The following is a 16,849-nucleotide window of genomic DNA, read 5'->3' as shown; positions in this document are numbered from 1 at the left end:
ATAAAAAGGAGCACGACACAAATTAGAAAGGAGCTGGGTCTAAGATCTTTTGGGAGGTTATCGCACCATGTATTTATTTTTTATTTTAATTATATATTAAATTATTTTAGTTTGTTTTATCTTATTTTTTATTTTATTTTGTATCAATATGCATATGTTTTTATTATGTTTAATTTAATTATATTTTATTTTATTTTATTTTGTACTACTTTATTTTATTCCATTTTATCTTATTTTATTTTCTATTAAAAAAAATAATAAATGTAAGGCGCGATAACCTCCGAAGAGATCTAAGGCCGGGCTTTTCTTCCAATTTGTGTCGTCCTCCTCTTGATTTTCCCTACAAATTGGCCGGTCCCACATGTTTTATGCCGACTCCGAACGGCGTCTGCAAGGCAGATGAGTTTTCACTGAAAGCTTTTCATGGCGGAAATACACTCGGAGCGCTTTCCAGACACTGCCGAGGGGCGACCCCGCTTAGAAAAATGTTCTTTTAATTTAAACACCTTATTTCTAAAATTTTGATGTTGCTTTGCCCGGGGTGTGAACACAGGGCATACGGTGTGGTAGGCGGAACACGCTACCATCACACCACGGTGACCGCATGTATGTTTTATTTTTTTTTAACAAATTTGTTTGCATTTCGTTTTATTTTATTTCTTCTTCTTTCCATTTTTTGTTTTTATTTCAACTTATAAAATTCTATTTTATTTTGTTTTCTTTTTTTCTTTTATTCAATTTTATTTGTTTTTTTTTTTTTTTTTTGTTTACGGCCTTTGAATTATAACTTTTTAAATATAAACGAGCTCTAGACCAAATATTTGTATATTCTTAATAAAACACAATACGTGAATTTTTGATATACAATTATATTATTTAATTTGCCGATATTTCGACTTCAGTCTGAAGTCATCATCAGGACTAGGTACGAAAAGAACAAACATACATATTAAAATCATAAAAATACACATTTGCACAAGTACAGAACTTACATTTTTGAATGCAATATGTCGACTAGTGTAACAAAAATATAAGTTTACGAACAGTGCAAAGCAAATAACAATAAAATGTAAATAACACACAGCCGTTATCATAAACAAAAAATGAACATAAGCAGAAAGTTATCTAAATGAGTAGTGAGCGCCGCTCAAGTGATATCAGCTGCAGCCTGCAGGTGAACTCTTTGGTAAACAGTGGGAGATGCTCTTATCTATTATTGTTGTTGTTGTTGATCAGCTGCCTAAAGGCAGAGGCAATACCAATTGTATCAGATTTGAAGTTCATGCGTTTGTCGCTGGGTGTATTTATTATGTGCAGCATCTCTAATATGTAGCGTTTGTTGTAATTCCTCTCTTGCTGTAGAATTTCTACATTTTCTAAATTGGGAGAGTGTCCAGTTTCTCTGCAATGCTGTGTTAGCGCCGTTTTGCCATCATTAGACAAATATAATTTTATTTGTTTTATTTTTAGTTCTTTGTTTCATTCAACATGATATAATTTTATTGCATTTTAATTTATTTTATTTTATTTTGTTTTGTTTTATTTCATTTTATTCCTATTTATTTTAATTTATATTGTTCTATTTTATTTTATTTTATTTTATCTTATTTTATTTTATAATATTTTATTTTACTCCATTTTATTTTCGTTTATGTTTTTTTTTTTATTTATCAAATTTGTTTGCTTCATTTCATTTTATTATATATTACTTTACTAAAACTTCTTTCCGCTTTCTGTTGTTATTTTAACTTATTTAATTCTATTGTGTTTTCTTTTTTTTTTTGTTCAATTTTATTTATTTTATTTTCTAGTATTTTGTTTTGTTTTATTTTACTTTATTTTTTTTATATTACTAAACTTATTTTGTTTTCGTTTCTTTTGTTCAATTTTATTTATTTTATTTTCTATATATATTTTTTTATTTAATAAAATTTTTTTTATTATTTTTTATTTTAATTTACTTTTTTTTTATTATTTTTTATTTTAATTTACTTTTTTTTATTAATATACATATGTCTTTAGTTTGTTTCATTTCCTTTTATTTTATTTTATTTCATTTTATATTATTTTATTTTATTTTACAATATTTTATTTTATTCCATTTTATTTTATTTTGTTTTATTTTTTTATTTTTTGTTTTTTTTTTTTTGCTTCATTTTATTTTATTTTATATAACTTTATTAAAACTTCTTCCGTTTTTTGTTTTTATTTTAACTTATTAAATTCTATTTTGTTTTCTTTTTTTTTTAATTTTATTTATTAAAATTTTTTTTATTATTTTTTAATTTTTATTTTATTTCATTTATACATTTAAGGTTAATCCTCTGATGCCATGTTCTCTAATTTTTATACTAACCGAACTTTTGTTGGTTCTGCCATTTATTCATTTTAAAAAAGAATAAACAATTACAAATACAAAAAAGATAATAATAGCGGACTCACCTAATTCCAATTCTTGCCTTGGTCTTGCTGCAGGTGCTACAACAATGTAATAGAGCTCCCATGAGGGTCGCATCTAACAACCGCAGCGAGCACAAATTCATATCTGTTCCAAGTCTATAGTCGCTTTTCCTTCTAGAGATAAAAGAACTTTGGAAGGACCCCTTCCACGTGGTTAATATCATGAAAGGTACTTGGAAAAGTGTTTCTCTATCATGCAGTTTTTGCGTCAATATCATCCTCAGAAGTATTGGAGTAAGTACTGCATTATCTGGGAACTTTAAAGCCCCTGAGAATTTATACAGCGAAGAACAGGAATGAGGAAGCGAGTTTAAGGTTATCATGCGGCTGATGGATATCATCTAAAAAGTATTTTCGATAAAATTTATTCATAAGATTTAATATTCGCGCTTTGTCATCGTCTTTTGTGGTAGAAGAAGATAAGAGAAATCGAGGAAATTCTTTCTGGATATTGGAAGTGACAATAGTGGTAGAAGGGGGGTAAATTTGGTGGATGTTTGAGAAAATAAATGACTATGGAAAGTTAGGACCGCCGTTCCACTACATCAACAACTGTGAGGATTTGGGCAGACTCTGAATTTGTAATTTGCAATTTGAAAGTCTTCTTAAAGAAACCATATACATAAATTAGTCTCCGAGGACTCATTTTTACCTTCATGTTGGTTCACTTGTCAATTGACTATTTTGTATGTAAGTATGTATGCTTGTATAATATATACAATGTACATATACTGGCATGGGTATTGGATATTCACAACTTTACAAATATATTGTTGTTTACATCATTACTACCCACAAAGGCAAATGGCCCAAATGGCAAAAATACCAACTTGTACAATGCAAAATGGACAGACAGCAAGCAACAGTTGCAGAATCAGTCGAGACGGCAGCAGCACTGACAGCCAGCAGCTGCATGCCAAATAACTTAATGGCGTCTAATGGTGATTTTTTTTCTTGTCTTATCCTGGTCTTTCTTGTGCTGTTATTATGTAGCTTTTGGTACTTTCGATGGTTTTATTGGCAAACGTGTGGCGAGCGCCAGCTATGCTATTTTGTGTAAATACAGTGGTGTACAATGAAATAAGAGCAGTTTTCGAAATAGTAACAGGGAACACTCACTGAGTGTAGATCAACCCAACCATTACAAGCGACAAACAAAAAAATCAGGGGAAGGAATAAGTTAAAAAGTAAATGGATGACAAATTATAACGCGAGGGAGGTAAGGAAGGAGTGGAAGAAGGACCGAAAGACGCAGCGATAAAAGTAGACTTAAAATGAGAAAAGTAATGGGAAGGAGACCGAGAACGAGGAAAGACAAGGGAAAGGATGTTTGGAGAATTGAGAGACGGAAGAGTTTAAGGGTGGAAAATAAAAGCCATAATGTGAAGAAGAAAGAGAAGGAAATGAAGAGGGAAATAGGAAAAAAAAAAAAAAGCAAACTGAAACCGAAAAAAGAAAGAAATAAAAATAATGTAGGTAATGGTGATTATGATGAAGAAAAAGGGAACCAAATGAAGTAATAGGTAAAGCAATATTTTAGTTAAGCTAAGTTTATTAAGATCACCTGCAGGATAAGAGTAACGGACGGGGATATAATATGTAATAAGGTAAGGCATATTTTTTGCTGGGAAATTCATACTGCCACAGTACTTCTCGCCACCATTGACTTTACAGAGGATATGCTCTAACGACGAGTCCTCTAATGGGCATCATTGGCTGAATACCAATACTGAACACAGGCCCGCATACTCCAGAATAGATACTAAAGACTTCAAAAGTAACTTTGAGTTAGACTCAGGGGTATTCGTTGAAGACAATGCAGACGAATTTTACTCTGCTCTTAAGGTCTGAGTCAGTTTTCCAAGATGTAATATAAATAGTTTCCAAGGATGTGTCCTCAAGTATGGAAACTATGTAGTAGCTGAGCTGCACTCCAGGACGCCAGATGGCTATCTAACGAGCTCAGATTACACATAAGTTTCTAGTTACGAGTATGTTTTCGAACATAACACGTTTACACTAATTTGAATGCTGATCATACGAGAGTTCCTGGGAGTGAGACAACTGACCCCATGGCTAGAGCCAAAGCTTTGAACAAGTAAATATATCTGGGCTCTTAACTACGTCTAGTAGTTCTCTTTTCCGCTATCGCAACCACGGTCAGAAACTTTGCGAGTATTTCACCGGGAAGCATTGCAGGTCTATGTGTGGGCAAAATTTATTATGCTATCTGTTTCAGAAAGTCTAGAGATGTACATACATATCTGTTCCCAGTGAGGTCACTTATGTAAATGATATATACACATGACTGGTGTTAGGATAGTTACCACCCAAACTACGCTTGCTATCTAGAGGAGGATAAACATTTTCTGTGCATCTGTCCCTGCTTCAATGTCATAAGGTATGAGTCTTTTGGGATGTGTTCTGTGAGCTCTGCTTGATGTTTTTGACAAGTGTTGATTTGCAGCTCAGAAAAAAAAACAATAGCATGCCGTTTCATTTGATATATGTATATATATATATATGTGTATAATTTCTGTATTACGTAGTGCAACTTTGTGCTATATTACGTTTTTTATTTCAAATTTCCACAACTTAATATCACAAAATTTAACAGTAGATTTTACAACATGAAAACCAACACCATTATAAATGTTAACTTAACATAACACAACATCACATAACATAAAATAAAATGACATAGCAAAACATAACAGCATAAACTCCAGCGGGTTAGGTGCCTTAAATATACCCGCAGCACGTCTTAAAAATGTATGGATTCTCCAACCCATTTGTCAACCTCGCCTAGCCGTGGCGAATCCTGTTCCGCATGGAACTTGTCATACTAAATCGTTCCCGAGTTGGTCTGGCTTATGCCTTAATTGTGCTTGTGTTACCGGAACGTACCATAACTATATCCGACAAAAGACCACAACACTAGGAACCCTTTAAAGAAACTCCTATCCAATCTATCTATTCTAACACTGGAAAATCCTTCTATTGGATTCTTCATTAGAGCGTTTTAAAAAACTTTTTGGAAAAGCTGTTTTGCCTATAATATGGGTAGTCTCATTTACTTGCCCACCACTGTAGTTAGGTACATACATTCAACTAATGTTAGTTGGTGGGTTAGACAAATGCATGATTGCTGGTAGATAATAGATGGATCGGTTGGCCGCTTGGTTAACTTTTTGGTATGCAGTTCATTCATTGAGAATGCAAGCAACAACAACAAAAAGCTTAATAATAATGCGCTGCTAAAACATTTTTTCACTTCATTTGGACCTTTTCTGCATGTTTTGTTGACGGCTGAAATTGTTGTTGCACTTATTTTTTTTTTAATATACGCTTGCCAATTTCATGGTAAGGTGTCTCAGCGCTTTATTGCAATCTTTATTACTCCTTTTTTTTTTGTATTTTTTTCGTTGTTGCCTTTAAAAGCTTTGTCTGTGATTTTTTCTAATTCTATGTTAGAGCTGCTTGCTAAGCTTTAGCATGAATTCTAGATATTTTTCTAACATTTCGTATTAAGAAACAGACGTACATATGTATTTATGGGTTTGCGCATATGTTTTTTTTTTTATCTTGCAACATTCCGATAATCGTTTAAACCATTCTGAGATGCAACCAACTAGTCCGAGACTAGCCCGAAATAATTTACAACTGAACCTTGCTGACTACGATCGAACTCAGCTAACCAGAGTTGGACAATTTCTGGAAAGGGCTTCAACCCATGGAAACAGTTTTTTCGGTTTTTTCTTCTATGCTACTTTTGTTTATCAGCTCTGTTCCAATATACAGCCAACTGGGAATTGCTCTATTGTAGCTTCCCTTTTCCACGTGTTATGGCCTGGCGGCTTCGCTGGGGCTTAGCTAAATTCCAAAGTGCCCCTATGACTTTTCGCGGCAAAGATGGGCGTCAAGAGATCGCTGACCAAGATGAACAAACCCCTAATTCGTGGTATTATGTGGACCGTGGCTATTGAATGATTTGCAGCCAGGGCATGCTTGGCTGTGATTAAATGATGCCCGCAGTGCCTTCCCAATCAGCTGAATTGCATCTGTAATAATAAGCCGCTAATTCCGCCTTTTAGGGTAGGTGGTGGTACGACAAAGATAAATACAGCCGTGGTCGGCGCCACCGAGCGGAAGAGCGAAAGTTTTTATGACAGTGGGAAGAAATAGTGCTGATATGCAGACACCAGAGAGGTTATGTTAATTCGGTGGTAAGCCAATGAGGGATAATATCAAAAATCCTGCTTTTTCGGAGAAGTCAACGGGAGCTAATGCTGGTACCCCGACTGACCCCTGGAGGATAAATTATGTAGCAAAACAGTCCCTGACTATGTCACTGAATGATCGTTAGCATCCCTTTCAGCAGGGGTATTATTATGTATTTGGATTCGAATGGAAATGCGATTCGAAAGCTGTCAAATTATATACAAAAAAATCTCTTTCGAATCGATTTATATAATAAAGCCCAATACGCCTGTAGAAAGGAGATTCTTGAAATCATCATCAGGATACTGCGGCAAGAATGCAGTTAACCGGTGGTGGTTCCCAATGATACCAAAGGCCTCGGTACACTACACACGATGCAAAGTCAACCCGCATTGATGAAGGTGGCTCATAACTCGGCTACACTTAACTTAAACTTGCTGTTATATTACTACCTTGGGGAAGGTCTCCTCCTGACGTTTGCAATACGATGTTTTAAAAGCCTTGAAAATAGTTTTTCACATGTATCCAAAGTGCGTAAGGGCACTTCGGCCTCAATTGCCCTTTTCAATTAACAGTAGCGCCTTATGTGGACGAAATCCATGTGAACAAAGGAAAGGAACGGAAAGGAAAGGAAAGGAAAGGAAAGGAAAGGAAGGGAACTGAAAAGAAAAGAAATTAAAGGAAACGGAAAAAGAGGAAAGGGAATGGAAAGGAAAGAAAGGGAGAGGGAAAGGGAAAGGAATGGAAATAAAAGAAAAGAAAACAATAGAAAAGAAAGGAAAAGAAATGAAAAGAAAAAAAGAAAAGAAAAGAAAAAAAGAAAAGAAAAGAAAAGAAAAGAAAAGAAAAGAAAAGAAAAGAAGAGAAAAGAAAAGAAAAGAAAAGAAAAGAAAAGAAAAGAAAAGAAAAGAAAAGAAAAGAAAAGAAAAGAAAAGAAAAGAAAACATACGGAAAGGAAGCGAAGGGAAGGAAAGGGAAGGGAAAGGAAATTAATGGAAATGTAAAAGTAATGGCGGAGAGGAAAGAATAGACTAAAAGTAAAATTCAAAGACGGAACCGACAATATACGGCGTGTTATCATTTGGTTATAGCTTTATTTTCGAGGAGTTATGGCCGTGTTTTGCATTCCTTGTAGACGGGGTATAGGGGTTATCGATGTGTTCTCAAAGTTTTATAAATGTATAATAGATAACGAAAGTTGCCGAAGAGTTATCCAACTTTTATCGACAATTTATCAATTATTTAACGAAAAGTTATCGATATGTTTTGAATGAGTTACCGATTTGTCATCGGAGTGCTTATAATTTTTTTTCGATGTGTTATCGATTTTGTATCGATAACTTATTGATTTAATATCCGAAAGTTATCGATTTGTTATCGACAACTCAACGGTTTATTATGAAAAATTTACCGATAACTGGCTTATTTTGTTGATATTCCGACAGGGTGGATAAATAATGTATAATGGAACGATTTTTCGTCATCCCTTGTCAAATTTGGTTTGGAGATAAACCGGTTTCGGCGGTTGTGCCATCATCAGTGTCGATTTTCGTTCTGATCTGTTGTTTTCATTTGTCCTGTATTTATAATTCGTAGCTACATGAGCAGGTATTGTCAGAATTGATGCTTGTGTATATTTAGTTATGTGTATGTGCTGTGTGTTCATTCAGAACCGAGGGTGGTTTCAACTGATCGATTTGTGTCGCTGACTGAGGTAGGTAAAAATCCGTAATTTTAGTCGTTTGACCTTCTTTGTGAGGTTGTTGTTTTGGTGCGTTAATTGTTTTGGGTTTATTTGTTGTTGGGTGTTTTTCTGTCCAAACCAGATTTGACAAGGGATGACAGAAAATCGTTCCAATTTACATCATTTACCGATAACTCTTCAATACGAAGGCGATAACGTATCGGTAGCCCGCCGATAACAAGCCGATAAGAAACAAACAAGAAGTGACCGACAAAAACTTCACAGAAATATCATAACTAATTGGAGAAAAATCAATACGGATTCCGGAAAAATCTTTAGGCACAGCTAAACGATTTCGACAAAAATTTCGGAAAAAATTGGTTAGTGGGTAGTTGAGCTTCATATTGTTCCCAGTTCGGAAGTAGTAAGCAACTTGCTGGTTTGACTGCAGAGAATTTATAAACTCTTTTTTTCATTCTTCAAACTTCCAAGTGTTTGTTTGCGCGCTTAGAAAATTTGACTTTTGACTTTTACGTGCGCTACTCGTTTTGTTGTGAAATTAAGCAAAAGGCAAGCCAATTCTACAATAACTCCGTAGTTAAAACAATACATACTCGTAAATAGTTAGAAATCAAAACTCATTCAACTCCATTCGTACTTCATTCCATTTAGCCAACTCACAAACTTCTTATGCTCATTTATTTCTCATGCTTTTTCTGACCTCACCACTGTATGCCAGACGCTTTCCGTACGCCGGGCCGGACCGTATGGTCAAGAGTTGAATGGCGTTTGCAGCTAACACAAATTGCTTACATACTTTTGATTAATCAGTGTGTGAAATATTTTTTGGCCTGGAACGATTTAATTTTTTTTATGTTCGTTATTAATTTTTTGCTTTGTGGTTGTTTTTTTGTTTGTTTCTTCTTATACTTGTAGGAAATTAATCAGCCGCGAGCTTTCGAGCTAATACAATGCTGGCACGGGTTAATCATGGTGTTGAGTTGCAGGTTTTCAATTATAAACAAAAATTTCACTTTTTTGGATTAAATTTTTGGAGTAAATTTTTTAATGAATTAATTAAAATTGCTTAACTGGTTAATTGTGATGATGCATGGACCTTGCGGAAGACTTTTCATTATTTTCGAGTGTGCGCTGCTTAATCAAACGATGGTACAGGGGGCCCTGGTAGTTTTTTAGTCCCCATTGGTGTAGCTTAGGGCTATGGGTAGTCCTTGGAGTGGCTTAGTTCCAATACGCTCCAGTGCTAACTCTTTAGGCGATGACATTCACCACAATCATTCTATAAAAAAAAATTTATATATATTTTCAGTTCGTTTTTCTAATGAGATTTTTTTTTCAGATCCAAAACAACCTTTAAACGTGTCTTTCAGAATAAATGTGGAGAACCGGTAACTGCATAAAAAAGTAACGATACCAAAGTAATTGGGTACAACATTAAACCAAACACGAAGTCAAATAAAAGTTGTCAGTCAATAACGTTGAAGGAAAATGTACGTAGTTCAAATTTGTTTAGTAAAATTTATTTAAAATTAAGAACGTTATTTTATTAAAAACCAAAGATTAACACGCAAACCTATCCCTATCTACTGAAAACACGGGTACCTTGGCGTATACATTATTTTTTTAAAACCGCATACTTTTCGAACCGAATACTTTTAAAGAACCCGGTGTTTTTCTGGAATTGGGTAACTTTGAACCTCGTTCCCTCTTTAGAACCGGGTACTTTTTAAGATTGGGAGGTTTTTTAGGAGAGGGTCTTTTTTTTTTGATCGAGTACTTTTTTAGATTCGGGTACTGCTTTCAACCAGGCTCTTATTTCACAGCCGGGTACTTTATTGAACGAAGTATTTTTTTAAAGTGGGTACTTTTTATAACCGGTTACTTTTAAAACACGGGTACTTTTTTTGGGAAAGGGTAAATTTGTTTGATCGGGTACTTTTGCTCAGCCGATTTTTTTTATTTGTGAACAACTTTTGGATGCTGAATGCTGATTTCTGAAAAATGACTATGCCTGTACCTGGAATATATATATTTGACATAAACTAGACATAGGCCTGTCAGACTTAAAAATATCCTGGACATTTTTCAATAAGAACAGAGTGTTCATCTTATGATTTTCCACATTCCAAAAACATGGACTGCAGCTAAAATACCAAACGTAGTTATCAAGCCGATAGGCCAAATAGTTGAGAGACTTCTAGATACCCACATTATACTTAAAGATACATAAAATTTCTAGTACTTAACCTGCATACCCAGAGGAAGTCCATGGCGGCCGCTCTTCAGGCTATCACCACAAAGATAGGAAAGAGAACACCTTCAAGGACTATTTTAGGCACCTTTCTCAAATAGATGCAGCAGCATTTAACAATGCCTACCAGCAAGCCGCAAAGAAATATTCTTCATCGAGCTCTCACAAAATATCATAAAATACTCTAACGGTCCCAGGAAATTTGCAGTTTCAGTATTTCAGGGTTGAATCGGGAAGATATGGATATAGGGGGCGTTGCTTTCACATTAAAATTTGCTTTCACATAATATTGCAAAATATATATGAAAGTTGTGCCAGAGTGGCGCACGTCTTCCTGGGAAGTCTGCTTTCCTCAACTGCGAATTTTGAGTATTGGACTCCTAGAATGGGGCTCACCAGTCATTTACCCAGTATCTTCTACGTATGAGCAGCAGTACAGTGGTCTCTTGATGACCTGTATGGTGAATTCCAAATTTTCTGGGATAGGGTGATGTTCCGTAGTCGATATAAAATTATTTATTAAGAAATAGTCGGGGTTCTGTGCCTATATTTGATCTTGTCAGGATTGTGTACGGCTGGGATTTGGTGATATCTGCATTAGGTATTTCGGGATTCTGTATTGCGGTATATAAAGAGTATGGAGTGGAAGTTTGAGTGGGAGAGGGTGAGGCATATGGAGAGGAAAAATGGGAGAGGGAGAAAGTGGGAGAATTTCTTAATATGAAATATTCGGGGCCCGCTCTTTAAGTATGGAACAAATGTACAAATAATTCAGTTTTCAAATTTGAGAAAATTACTCTTAAAAGATTTGAAAAATGATGTTGTCTCTCTCTAGCTAGACTTTTATCTTTGTGTCAAGATAACGCATACTAGCACTGGAACATGTAGCCAGTGTCTCTTTCGGCGCGGCGCGTCATTCCTTTTAAAATCGACAATCTTTTATATAAATTTAAAAAAATGTTTTTCCAATTTTCATGCATTCCACTTTTAAGTAACTTCCCTGTGACAACAACTTTACGTGAGGAAAAAAAACCTGGCAAAGGGTCCAGGGATCGTAAAAACTCTAAAAAACGTCTGAACTTGGCTAGAGCTAGAGCTAGGTTCCCGAACTATAAACATACTTCAGAACCCGATGAAAATGCAACATGAGGGAACATTTTTTGCTTGGTGGTCCAGGGATCATGAAAATTAAAAAAATCGTCCGAGCCTGGAAATTTTTGCTGCCATGTTCCAAGGAACTTCCCGATAACGCAGTGACCTGGAACTTTAAACATAGATTTCGACTGTAATGCGTTGCAATATTTAGCATAAAAGAGTTTTCTATGTAGGACAGGGATCGAGATATCTAGAGATATTTAGAAAGTACATTTACAACATGTGGAATCTTGCGACCGCCTTTTTGATAACTTCCCGTAGAGCTAGATTCTTGAGGCAATGAACTCAATTCAGAACCTTGTGACAATGCAACATGGGGGAAAAATGTTTTGCTTGGTGGTCCACGGACCGTGAAAATTAAAAAAAATTAACCGAACTTGGAAATTTTGCTACTGTTTTGAGATACTTTCCGACAACCCAGAGATCTGAAACTTTGATAGAAAAGTTGGGACCTAATATGTTATAATAATTAGAATTAAAGAGTTTTCTATATTCGACATAATTAGAAAGTAATAAATAGGCTTTCGATATATTCTTAACCTAAGTCCGGCAATGAAAATTTGAATATCAAAATTCAACAAGATTATGTCTTTGTTTAAACAGACATTTTTCATTGCTTTTGGTTCATTTATATGAAGGATATGCTTAAAAAAATTTTAACATCTTTTTATTTCGATTCCAATCCGATTAGTCTTGTAAAAATGAACTGACTAAAATGAAATACAAATATTACTAGAACGGCAATAAAACGATTTATGGCCAGATTATGTATGAAGACGTAACACTTTGCGTCGCAGTTACTGGCATTCACATTCACCATTATATATAGTACTACACTCAGAGAAAAAATCGTTCTAAAACGAACGAAACAAGTTAAAAATTAAGAACATTCGTTGACAAAGGTCTGTTAAGTACGTTTTTTCTTAACTCGTGACCGATGGGCTTGTTTTAAGAACAGTTTTTCCAAGCACACCGTTTGTATTTTATGACCAGTTTGGTATTGATGTGTGAAACGTTTGTGCTCATTTCAAGGACTATTTGGGCTTGATTTAAGATTTTTCGTTCTCACGCTTCGAGAACGATTTGGGGTCGATTTAACAATTTTCGGTCGCAATTAAAGAACGGTTTGTGCTTGATCATTGGTGGGAGGAAGGTAATTTTTTAATTATTACCCACTTATTTATTTATTTTGTATTAATAAATAATTTTGTTGTTATTAATTAGAATTAATAACAAAAAAACTATTATTAAAAGCCAAAAGGTTTGAAAAAAAGCATTATATGCATTTTTTCATATATTTCTCTTATCGAGAAATCTAAATATATATTTAAAACATTTCATAACAAGTTTGAGAATTACCTCTGCATATGTGAATGGAGCTGAACGAAAAATAAGAGTTAAAAAAATAGAATATAAAAAAATTGTTTTAAAAAGCTTCTGAGTTTCACGGTTATCGAACTCGCGCCACACGATCGCAACCGCAACATCATAGCCGCTGGCCCACTACAACTGCTTAACAGCTTGTCCCAAATGTTGTATTTAACATTGTAGTGCACACGAATTGTACCGTTTCTTTTTTCTTGAACTTAATTTAAGAACATTGTACCTAATTTAAGAACATCGTTCTCATTAATAGAACATTCGTTCATATTTTATAACCAGCCGTTCTCTTTTCAAGAAAATGGTGTCAGTTCAAGAACAAGGTTGTTGTTTTAAGAACAGGTCATTCGTTTTTCAAGAACAAAAAAGTAAGAACATGAAAAGCTTGAATTGAGTCCGGTGGTGCTCGATTTTAGAACGGCGTTTTTCTCTGAGTGTAAAAATTTCACAGAGGGAATCAGGTTTACTACTTTCACTTACTGAGGTGAATGAATGCTCTTATATCATACGAGTTCTGGTTCATACGATAAAATACGACACGTTGCGTTACACATAACATGCCCCTTAAATTTAAAATGGCTACGACAATGTTTTTATGAAAACGGGAGCAGGCGCGATGAATCAATATTTGAATTTAAAAAAAATATGTTTTAAAGCCCAACTTAATTGAAATTCTCACGCTTAAGCTATTCGCAAATGCATTTAAGAATAGAAGATAAGACCTACAACTGCGTGGGATAGCGTGGTCAACTTGTTGTTGGGGCTGTGTTAAGGCTAACCCAAAAAATAGCAACGTAGTATTTACTTACTTGTTTTCTTTATTTATTTTATTCTTCAAATTCAACAAAACTTGTTCTACCTTATCCAGTTTAAGATCTGCTACTAAATACATCAAAATTGGCATTGCTAAAAAGTATACCAATAAAAATAACAACAAGAAAATTAAAAAATATGCACCAAATTCAATAAACAAGTGCAACAGCATGCACTGCATAAAACGAAGCAAAAACAAAATCGCCGAAAAAAGCACATTTGGCCGAAAATGGTTGTGGCAACTGCCGAAATTGCTTGAGGCACACATTGGAGGCAGTCACCAAGAAGTGGGTCAACATTTTGTTTGCCAAAAAAAGTGAAAAAAAAATTCAAGAAAATTAAATTAATGTTTTTAGTGAAATGTTTAAGAAAAACGACTGGCGGGTGTGAGTGGAGAGAGAAAATGTTTCGCGTTTACAAAAACAGAATGCTTTGATCAAAATAAATGTGCGACAAGCGCTAGAGGGCACTCCAAAACGCGTTTCTCAGCCACGCTCTGGTGTTGCTGGTTGCAAGTGCTTATTTGTACATGTATGCATATGGCACATTCCACGGTGTCTAGTGGTAGGTGGAACATTTCAAGTTTTAAGTTTGAGTTCATAAACCGTGAAACAAGTTCTCTTTAATGATTATTCATATATGTTCCTTTGGCTTTGTCACAGCGACTGAAGATCTCATTAAACGACATCGACATATACAACGGCATCATCCTGACTGACTGACTTTGTGAGTTGCTTGTTTCATCTCATTGGCAATTGCGCTTGCCACTAATGACAATCACAGACCCAATCACAAATCTCATTACAGAAACAGTAAACCACTCTGACTAAAGAGCGTCAGATGTCGCAGTAAACTACTAGATAGACGGCTATGCAAACGCCCTCGCTTGCAGCTTAGCTGCGATGATGAATCGGGGATTTGTGCTGCTTTCTCCATATAGGGCTTCGCCTTCACCGCTTCAAAACAACTCCTAACAGTAGAAAGAACAAATCACGAATGCAGTTATGATCAGATCAGTAATTACGAATTGCGATTTACATCATATTGTTCAGTCAAAATTATGAATAAAAACCCCTGCGATTGAGAAGACACAATCATAGATCACTTTGTTCCTTTCAAAATCACGGGATCAGTCCAATTTAAAGCGCTTGAATACTCGAAAAAGAAAATTTTCTTTCAACACCGTTCAACACCCTAGATCTGGTATTCAGAGAGAACTATTAGCTACTCAGTATCTGCTTGTTAACAGTAGAATTCTGGAATTGGAACTCTAAGCTGACGTTGGTTTCGCTTCTTAAAGTTGCTCCCCAAATAAGCGAAGACCTTCAGAGTTTAGAATTTATATTCGTCTACAACGATGTAGCTGCCAAGATGCAAATCCGCCGGTTTTTTGTTTGATGACAAGTTAGACAAGAGACTTTGTTCACAGTAAGACCCACTTTTGTCTAACTCAAATATGGACTAAATATGCTTTGAATCCACCATAGAGATGGCGAATGTCGATTCTCTTACCATAGGTTTTCTCCAGGTCTTGAAGGTTGGTGGAAATAAGCTCGCTAGTAGGCTTATCAAGTATAAAGCTCAATCAGTTCAGTTTAGAGTTAATGAGAATCCCGGTACTTTATTAGATTTGTGTTAGGATATTGCTTTATGCTTGATTGCTCAGCTTTGGCCAGAACTAGGCGAAAGTACTTCGGTCGGGACTCACTTGGATCTCCCGAGGATTTATCCAAGGTTGAGATATGTAGCCTTCGGAACAACTATTCTCTAAGTAGCTATAGCTACGTCACAGTAATTTTTTTATGTGGTATCCCAACGGATCTTCATGTTTTCCAAGTGAGCTTTCCCTATCAGGACAGCTACCACCTAATTTAACCTAACCTAAACTAGGATATTCTTAATTCTTATTTTCCAACGACAGGGGTTGGGATATCAGACTCATCGCTCCCTCACCTATAATGACGCTTACTAGGTTTTAATATAGGTCTAGCAGGAATTAAAGCCTGACTCCATCCATCATCTCATGCTTCTTGGTCTATACCTTTCGGTTTCACGTTTTTTATTTTTAACTGGGCATCTTCTAAAACTTTGCGAAACAACAACGTTTACTTATGTACATTGCGCGCAAACTCGATTTCTTTTCCAAAACGGCGTGACTTTCTATTTTTCTTCTGGACTCACCAAAACCGGCCTAGGAAGCTCGACATGGTGATACCGAACTATTCATGAGGTAATCGGGACGAGCTCCGAATCGCGCCGAGTTTTTATCCGCCAAAGTACTTACTAGACCGATAACACTGAGAGAGCTACGCTGTGATACAGACAGCGCGAATACTCCTCCAAAGATGTGCACAAAAGCGCAATCTTTTTCCACCACAAATCTAATCACACGATTTCGATCGGTTTTTTTCTTGTTTATGTTTTTTTGTCGGAAATGATACTTAGCGAGTGTTCGAGAGTATTATGAATATGGGCAGGCCAATGCCGGTTAGGAATCCCATCCGCTCCGGTACTGGCACCTTCTGCTACTCTCTTGACTGCCTCGATAATGACTTTTTTCCTTCTCGAACCTCCTCTTACGCATTCTCATCGCGAGAATATTTTAGTCCGCTTAACTCGCGATGGTCATTTCTTATCCTATCCTTTTTATAAGATGTCGGAAGAACCGTTTATTTTATGCCTTCTTTTGCATTTGATCAGCCAAGCAGACATCAGAAAAGAGTGTTCGTATCCAAGTTATTTTTCACTGGGACTGATGTTGATATGGCAGATCCCAAATCCATCTCGTACCTAGCTGCTTAATAGGTATTTATATTTGCCACATATTGTAAGAAAAGCTCGGCCTAAATCTCCTCGGAGGTAAT

General features: G+C 35.4%; 1 protein-coding gene and 1 pseudogene across 9 annotated transcripts in view; one reads left to right on the top strand and one right to left on the bottom strand.

The window, feature by feature from the left end:
• LOC137237255 (putative nuclease HARBI1) overlaps nt 1–16,849 on the bottom strand; it is a 526,467-nt pseudogene that overhangs the window by 51,623 nt on the left and 457,995 nt on the right.
• Nucleotides 1–16,849, top strand: part of LOC137236454 (serine-rich adhesin for platelets) — a 344,342-nt gene that overhangs the window by 253,387 nt on the left and 74,106 nt on the right. For 7 of the 9 annotated variants that reach the window (XM_067759064.1, XM_067759067.1, XM_067759066.1 and 4 more), the window contains one exon: nt 9,726–9,876. The exons of the other annotated variants lie outside the window; for them this stretch is intronic. The gene's annotated coding sequence lies outside the window, so the exon portion shown is untranslated. The remainder of the gene's footprint in view (nt 1–9,725; nt 9,877–16,849) is intronic. 9 annotated transcript variants of the gene reach the window in all.

Source organism: Eurosta solidaginis, chromosome 1, assembly GCF_040869045.1.
Source record: "Eurosta solidaginis isolate ZX-2024a chromosome 1, ASM4086904v1, whole genome shotgun sequence".
NCBI lineage: Eukaryota > Metazoa > Arthropoda > Insecta > Diptera > Tephritidae > Eurosta > Eurosta solidaginis.
Note: the sequence above shows the minus strand (reverse complement) of the source record. Positions and strands in the feature narration are given on the sequence as shown.